We start from the raw sequence: 9046 nt of genomic DNA, 5'->3' as shown, positions 1-9046 counted from the left end.
CGGTAGCTTATTACATGAGCCATGAGCAGGAACTTAGCTTCCATTTCTCACCAAAAGTACCTCTTTAAGGTAACACTTTACAAAATGAAACCGATTTTAAAAGCTTGACCAAACAGGCTACCGAAGCTTATCAACTAAAATCCAACTCCTACATCACCTCTATCAGCATCTATCAGTAAGTTCACATACATACAACTAATACAATTTCATAACTTAGCACAACCAATCCAAGAATTGAAAAAAACATATACAAATTCAGAAAGATATATACTAGTGCAGATCCAATTATTGTATTTTCTCAAACTTTTGGGAGAAAGTAAGTGCTTATAGAGAGTAGCATAAGTCATTTTTTAGAAGCTAACATAGTTCACCTTATGGTGGATGGTCTTGACCTCAGTATACACTTTGAGGTTGCTAGTTCAAATCTTGCTTGAGATTTTTAATAAGTCTTTTTTTGAAAAAAACAAAAACAAAAACAAAGTGAAAATGCAACAGCCAGAATCGAACTCAGCACACTATGCTTGTGAGTTGCGAAGAAGCGCAATGAACAGTGTTGGACCAATGCAACAACTCAACTTATATATTTGAGAGTGCACATTTAATTATATGATCCATAATTAAGTATATACATGTATTAACGGGTGCAAGTGAGTCCAACTCGATTATGAACTAATTGGTCTACACTTTTCACTACTTGGCGGGTAGCTTATTACATGAGCCTTGAGCAGAAACTTAGCTTCCATTTCACCAAAAGTACTTCGTTGAGGTAACACTGTACAAAATGAACCAATTTTAAAAGCTTGACCGATTTGGCTACCGAAGCTTATCAACTGAAATCCAAATCCTACATCACCTCTATCAACATCTATCAGTAAGTTCACATACATACAACTAAGACAATTTCACAACTCAGCACAATCAATCAAAGAGCTGAAAAAAAAGATACAAATTCAGAAAGATACATACCAGTACAGATCTAATCCCCAATTCGAGGAAACCACTTTGAATCATGAGGAGTTGTATTGTCAACAAGGAGATGAGGCTGCTTACACCTATTGCAGAAAAATCTGAATGCATAATTCTTATCACCGCAACTACTACACTCCCAATTCCCTTCTTGTCCCATTCCTCTCTCTGTATGTTATCTTCTTCGTCTCTCCGACGAGAGAGAGGGAGAATCTCACCGGCGAGTTTCAACTCTTATAGTACAACAAAGAGGGATTAATTGCCATATTTTGTTTTTGTTACTGAAGGGCTGAGGAATATCACGTGACTCAAGCCTTTGGCGGAAATTACACTCTTACCTCTAATAACACGAGAAATTACTTACATCACCTAGCTCAATGAGTGTAAAATATTGATCTATATATTATACTAGTGAAATTAGCCGCACTTCGCGCTTCGTGAGATAAAAAATTACTCGTTAAATAACTAATTTTTTGAATAGTTGAGTACTACATATATTTCTAAAGATTCTTTATAATCTTTAATCCAAATATATAAAATTTAAGTCTAAATTAAGTTTATTATTAGTATTAAATTATAATTTTTTGTAATTTTAAATCACTTAAGAATTTCCGATATTATGGAAAAAAAATCCTAAATTTATTCTCTTTATTTTAATAAGAAAAGTAAATTTAATGTATTAAGTTTAACTCTTTATGAAATTTAAATTTAATTTAACAATATAATAAACTTAATGTAAATATATTTAATGAATATTTTTTTTACGAAAAAATGGTGTTTTTTCTAATATCTATTCTTTTTCTTCAAAAGTTATTATTCTTTCCTTTAATAGTGAAAATTTTCCCCCATCTTTCACTAATCTTAGATTATGAAATGTTTGTAAATTATTTTCTATCTTGACTAATTTTAGTACGATTATAATATACTCCCTATTATTTATATAAAAANAAATACAACTTTAAACTTACCTATATTTTAGTTACTATTTCTAAATTATTCTAAAAGGTAAACAGAAAAAAATTGTGGACTTTCCTAATCCTCAAGATTAATTTCATTATTCACAATAAAATATATAAAATGTTGAAACAATAAAAAAATATTGAAGGATAATGAACAAAACGATTCAAGTCTTTAAAATTAAAAATAATTTACCTGAAATTTCAATAATATTATTTAGTGTAGAAATAAATTACAATTAAATAAATAAATCAAAGAATCATTGTTGGAGTACAAAAGAAAATCAGAATAAATTAAAATTAAACAAATAAATAAAATAATCTTTGTAGTAATACCAAAGAAAATTGTCCTAGCCTCTAATATTCAATTTGTACACACTCTCAATATTCACTACACCATTGAAGATTAATGGGCATAAACAGTAACGTAGGGGTTCCTTTTCCTAGTGAATTATCAAACTTAAAACTTAAATCCCTAAATATTGTCATATGTTTATCTTGTCTTCCATTATAAACAATAAAGATCATTTACAAAAAAAAATTATGCACAAAATAATAAGTACAGTAAAATCACCAACATGAGGAAAAAAAGCAACAAAACAAAATAAAACAACAAAAAAGAATATTGTAAATAAAAGACATCAAACAAATTGAAATGAAAAGAGCAACATTGTACTCATCAAGATTGAATTTTAATTCTCAAAATTGTCTTATACCTGTCTTCTCTTCTACACTGTTAAGTGTTACCATAGAACTTAGTCACAAATAATCTATATATTATAAAATGTTGGGATTTATGCAGTTTTGATGATTGACAAAGAAAGAAGAAACACGTCAGTCAACATGGTCCAAAGGTGCACTGTCATGAGATGTTGAATTCGAGAAAGCTTCTAAAATGAATTAAGACAAGAGTGTAGAAATAAAGGAATGAATAATGTTAACTTTGTGAGAAACCCCACGGAAATAAACATCTGATGAATTGAAGAGAAAGAATCAATGAGTTTGGTTTGAAGGAGTCTAAAAAGACAAGTAGTTTTAATTGAAGAAGCAGTCTCACTTAAAATAGAACTCTTGAAGTTACAACTGAATTGAAGTGTTAGAGTTCGACTACAATACAAAAGAATCAATGAAGGTAATTTGAAGAAGAAGTCTAAAGAAGTTAGGAGTTTGAATTGAAGAACAAATCTTACTTGAAGTAGAACTCTAAGTCAAGAGAGTTCAAGTCAATAAGGAGTTTGAAGTGAACAATAACTCTATGATAAATTTGCTTAAATAGAAGTGAAGTCATTCAGAATACTTGTACACTTACAGAGCAAAAAAGCGATTGAGAAATTCACTTAGCAAGTGCTACCAGCGAACTGAAGGAACACAACAAAGAACCTGATCCTTTACAGAGTTTATGTATTAGGAGTTTTTCTTTGTGAATGAGTCTTGATGTAATCTTAGTTCAGTGAGTTATAAACTGAATTAGGAGTGTTGTCTTAGGGTTGTGATAACTCGAAGAGTTGGTAACACATACATTGGGAGGTTTGTGTTGAAGGTTACGAATTAGAGTTAGTTCCTAGAATTACAAGAGTTGTAGTTGAAATCCATAACTTGAAGTTAAGGTAGGTTACAAAGTTTATAATCTATCTTTTATGGAGGCTCGTAGTTGATTTAGTGAAGTTGGAGTTAAATCTTGTAAGGGTACAGGTCGTGGTTTTACACCTTTTGAGCCGGGTGTCTCCATGTAAAAATAGTGTGCTTTTACTTACTGTCTTTATCGCTTTGCTTGAACACGTTAGGCAATATGTTTCACACTTAGGTGAAAAGTTAAAATTAGTAAATTATTAGGTCGTGTAGAATATCAATTGGTATCAAAACAGGTTGTCTTTTACAGGTTAACACCTAAGATAAAAGATCGAGATGAATTCTGCACCACCTATTGGTCACAGCGAAAGACAGTAAACTGTTAGACCCCAATGTTCAATGGGTCTCACTTTGTCTGGTGGAAAGCACACATGGAGGATTTATTCAAGCAGAAGATTATGAATTATGGATAGGATAAATATAGGACCCACTATTCCAATGAAGATTGTCGAAGGAGTTAAATTACAAAAGGTTAAGATTGACTTCACCACGGAATATTTATCAGCTCTCAGGAAAAATGCTAAGACCAAAAACATTCTTGTTTGTGGTCTTGGACCAGATGAGTGCAACAGAATTTCAAACTGTACTACTGCTAAAAAAATCTGGGATGCATTGGTTAATGCTCATGAAGGAACAAGTCAAGTGTGGAAATTTAGAGTAGCCATGCTATTCACTGAATATGAAACATTCAAAATGATGAAAGGTGAGCCTATGTTAGAAATGATTACTAGACTCACTAAGTTGATAAACGAGTTGTCATCACTAGGAAAAATCCTCACTACTGAAGAACATGTTGACAAGGTGCTAAGGATCCTTCCTAAAAACAAATGGGTTGTAAAAGTAACTGCCATAAGAGAAGCTAAAAACATCTCCATCATGACATTTGATCAACTAGTGGAAAATCTCAGAACTTATGAGATGAATATGGATGACTTAAAGAAGGGGGAAATGCTTAGCGAAAAAGCATTAGCCCTGAAAGTGTCTGATGGTGAAGATACTGAGTATGATGAGGATCAAATGTCACTTCTAGAAAAAGGATATAAGAAGTATCTCAGGAAGGAGAAGGAAAATGAAAAGAAGAAAACCAATCAAAAGAAGTGGGTAAATGATAAATCTCAAAATGGATGGTACAAGTGTGAAAAAATGGGTCATCATGTTAAGAACTGCCCGCAATGGGAAGCTAATTGGAGGAAAGAAAGAATGAAAAAGGAAAGGAATTCAAAGAAAAAGGATGAATATGCAATGGTAGCTGCTTGGGGTTCAAGAGATGGAGAATCTGATGATGAAATTGATGAAACAACATTCTTAGCTCTGGGCGATTCAAACGCTAAAGATGATGAAAATTCTGAGGTTAGTATCATTGATCTTAAAGAAAAACTGCACTCATTTTCTAAAAATAGATTAATTGGATTAATAAATAGGTTAGTTGATGACCTTGAAGAATTAACATGTGAAAGAGATAAGCTGTTTAAAGCCTTTGCAGATCAAAAATTTGAGTACATGGATCTCAAAGATGACAAAATTGTAACTGATAAACAAAATAATTGTCTGAAGAAACATGTTGAAAAACTTGAGTCATCTAACCTAGATCTAAAGTCTGAAATGTTAAGGATGACAATTACTGAATAAGGAAAAGTAAAAATGAGTGTAACTGAAGAAAAGCTGGAAAAAGAGTTGAAAAAAATGCAAAAATGACTTTTTTTTTACAAAAAGAAAAGGTGAGGAAATCAAACATTGAAATCTCTCAAATAAAAGTAAACCTTGAGAAGGCAAATAGATGGACTCACTCATCTAGAATTCTTAACAAATTGAGTGATAGGGTGTACAATGAGAAGGCTGGGATATGATTCCATAAAGAAAATATTATCTCTGAAGATTTATGTTATATTTGTGGAAAAATTGGTCATCCAACTACTGAGTGTCCAGTTGCTAATTATTTTAGAAAGAAATACTAAGTTTGCAAATTGAAACAGATTTATGTCTGTTGGCAGAAACAGGTCCACTAACCAGTGGCCTAGATAGGCGAGAAGAAATTTGATTCACCCTTTTGATCATAAGAAAGGACCCAAGCTTGTGTGGGTTCCTAAGACTAACCTCTAAGTTATTTTGCAGGTGAAGTAGAAAGAAAGCAAGTGATGAAATTCATAAATATTGCTTGCGTAAGAGATATAAATGAAGATAAATAAAAGTTACTTTCGCTCACTTCACAAAAGGGGGAATGTGTCATTTAAAAAGAAAAAAAAGGAGGTAATGCATGTGTAAGGGGGAAGCGAAAAAAAGGTGAGGATTAAAGTGAACTGATAAGAGTGAATTGGAACACGTTGTACCACATGTTTCATTTGTTGAACAAACTAAGGACATATTGATAGGGGGAACAATGAATCTTAAAACTGATTTGACTACAAAAGTATGTGATTGTTGGATCACCTTGTTCTTTTTCAAACGACAATTGATGAATTGTGACACTAAGTAGGGAGCATTATGAAAAGAATAAGTTAGACTTGGGGATGATTAAGATTGCATGAACTCCCCTCAATGATTGGCTAGAATAATTATTCTCCTAACTTTATGAGCTAAAATGTTATTCAATTAAGTCTTACACATTCAGTTGTGTGTCCCAATTTCAGATTTTTTACTTGTTTTAATCTAATTTTGTATTAGATTGTGCAGAGAAATGGTAAAAACAAGCAATGATGATCACAAAATTGCTCTTATCAGGTATGTTATACATTGATGGAGGTTAATATTGTATAAAGTGAAACAGTTGAGGACTTATGTTCCATGTATTAATTGTTCTAATACAGAAAAAAATTAACCGTCCAAGTGCAAGAGTCTCATTCTTTCAAATTGTTCTCTCTCACTTTGTCTTCTTGAATTATTTTTGCAAGCTTAAAGCAGACAGTTTCTCAATTTCAGTTATGAGGAAGAATCAACTCCTAAAACACATTTTTTCTCTATTCCACCTTGAACTCTCATCTAGAAATCAAAAGTGTCAACAAGCTGCCATTATCTTAGAGCTAGCATGAAAAAAACAAAGATAACATGATTTCCATTGTAAGTTTTGAGGAACACTCAATTCCAATTCATGCATGAATTTTCCAAAAAAAAAATAGAAAAAAATTATTGAGTAGATGAACCATGCTGACCTATATGCATCAATGAGGAAAACTGCTACTCCAATGAAAAGGTTGAAGTAATAATTTCACTAATAAGATTGTTGTACTGGAGGTTGGTCATATTGCTTATGGAAAAAAATCAGATATGACTTTAAGCTCTAAAGATTGTTCTTGATAAAGATTGTTGACACTACTATCTCCACTTGTTCCATTATTTGCTTCACTTCCAATGTTAGTCCCTATGTTTTTTTCTACTAATGTCAACTATTTGTTTTTTTGATTAGTGCTCAGTCGTTTTTGCTTCATTCAGTATGACTTTGATCTTATATAAAACATTATCTGGTAGTTTGATGGATTAATTATTGATTGCTTTAATGGCTCATATTCTTGCTCTCTATAATACATTATTATGTTGCATGAAGTCGTTATCTGATTGTCTTGGTGATAGTCAGTGAGCATGAATTGTTTAACTGATCAATCTAGCTTGTATATTATAGGATTGACATAACTTTTCAATGATGCCAAAAGGGGGAAGATAAGAGTTGTGCAGTGTTTATAATCCATTGACTAACTTGTTTCATGTTAGTATTTTATGCTTCAGTGTCTACAAATAAAACTGTTTGAATGCACAAAGAAAAGAGGTTTGTCATCATCAAAAAGGGGAAATTTTTTGGGATTTATGCAGTTTTGATGATTGACAAAGAAAGAAGAAACACGTCAGTCAACATGGTACAAAGGTGCACTGTCACGAGCTGTTGAATTCGAGAAAGCTTCTAAAATGAATAAAGACAAGAGTGCAGAAATAAAGGAATGGATAATGTTAACTTCGTCAGAAACCCCACGGAAATAAACATCTGATGAATTGAAGAGAAAGAATTGATGAGTTTTATTCGAAAAAGGAGTCTAAAGAGACAAACAGTTTTAATTGAAGAAGAAGTCTCACTTAAAATAGAACTCTTCAAGTTACTGCTGAATTGAAGTGTAAGAGTTCGACTACAATACAAAAGAATCAATGAATGTAATTTGAAGAAGAAATCTAAAGAAGTTAGGAGTTTAAATTGAAGAAAGAGTCTTACTTGAAGTAGAACTCTAAGTCAAGAGAGTTCAAGTCAATAAGGAGTTTGAAGTGAACAATAACTCTATGATAAATGTGCTTAAATAGAACCGAAGTCGTTCAGAATACTTGTGCACTTACTGAGTAAAAAAGCGATTGAGAAATTCACTTTGTAAGTGCTACCAGCGAACTGAAGGAACACATCGAAGAACCTAATCCTTTACAGAGTTTATGTGTTAGGAGTTTTTCTTTGTGAATGAGTGTTGATGTAATCTTAGTTCAGTGAGTTATAAACTGAACTAGGAGTATTGTCTTAGGGTTGTGATAATTCGAAGAGTTAGGAACACATACCTTGGGAGGTTTGTGTTGAAGGTTAGAATTAGAGTTAGTTCCTAGGATTACAAGAGTTGTAATTCAAATTCATAACTTGAAGTTAAGGTAGGTTGCAAAGTTTGTAATCTATCTTTTGTGGAGGCTCGTAGTTGATTTAGTGAAGTTGGAGTTAAATCTTGTAAGGGTACAGGTCGTGGTTTTTACACCTTTTGAGTCGGGTCTTTCCACGTAAAAATAGTGTGCTTTTACTTACTGTCTTTACTGCTTTGCTGGAACACGTTAGGCAACCTGTTTCACACTTAGGTGAAAAGTTAAAATGAGTAAATTATTAGGTCGTGTAGAATATCATAAAACTAGACATAATCAAAGTGATGTATATTGGTAACACAAATTAGACATTGTTATCATTGAATTTGAATTCCCAAAATTGTCATAAACTCATCTTATCTTCCACATTATAGAAGTTAGTAACAAATAAACTATATATTACAAAATTTGACATAACCAAAGTGATGTACTTAGTATAAATATAATGAAGAAAGGAAACATAAAATAAAAAAATTCTTATATTGGTGAAGATGACAGGGTTCTAGTATTTATAGTAATCAATAAACTTTTAACTATTGAATAATATAAATTATAAGAGTAATGGAGTAATCAATACGTATAATTGTAACTTATATTTATAATTAGTGTCTTAATTATAATTTAGTAATACTTTTAAGAAGGAATAGAGAAATGTTTAAATATTTAGAGGGGTAAACCTTTAACGTACATATACCTAATTAATAAAGGAATTAATGGAGGAATTAAAGAGAAATGATCAATAAAGGGTATTTATTTTATTTAATTAATATATCTAGATGAAAATAAGAGAAAAAAGGTTTTTAGAAAAAGACAAAATATATAATACTAATGCTGGTCTATGAGAGTTGCCACATCAGCACTCTCATATCCATATATATATATATATATATATATATATATATATA

General features: G+C 31.5%; 1 long non-coding RNA gene across 1 annotated transcript; it reads right to left on the bottom strand.

The window, feature by feature from the left end:
* Window positions 1-481: 481 nt before the first annotated feature.
* On the bottom strand, window positions 482-1243 carry LOC107019052. The gene is made up of 2 exons (XR_001456728.2): window positions 967-1243; window positions 482-844 (listed from the first exon to the last, which is right to left on the bottom strand). It is a non-coding gene; the product is annotated as an uncharacterized LOC107019052 (long non-coding RNA).
* Between the last annotated feature and the right edge of the window lie 7803 nt (window positions 1244-9046).

This window comes from Solanum pennellii, chromosome 5 (genome assembly GCF_001406875.1).
Source record: "Solanum pennellii chromosome 5, SPENNV200".
Taxonomy (NCBI): domain Eukaryota; kingdom Viridiplantae; phylum Streptophyta; class Magnoliopsida; order Solanales; family Solanaceae; genus Solanum; species Solanum pennellii.
Note: the sequence above shows the minus strand (reverse complement) of the source record. Positions and strands in the feature narration are given on the sequence as shown.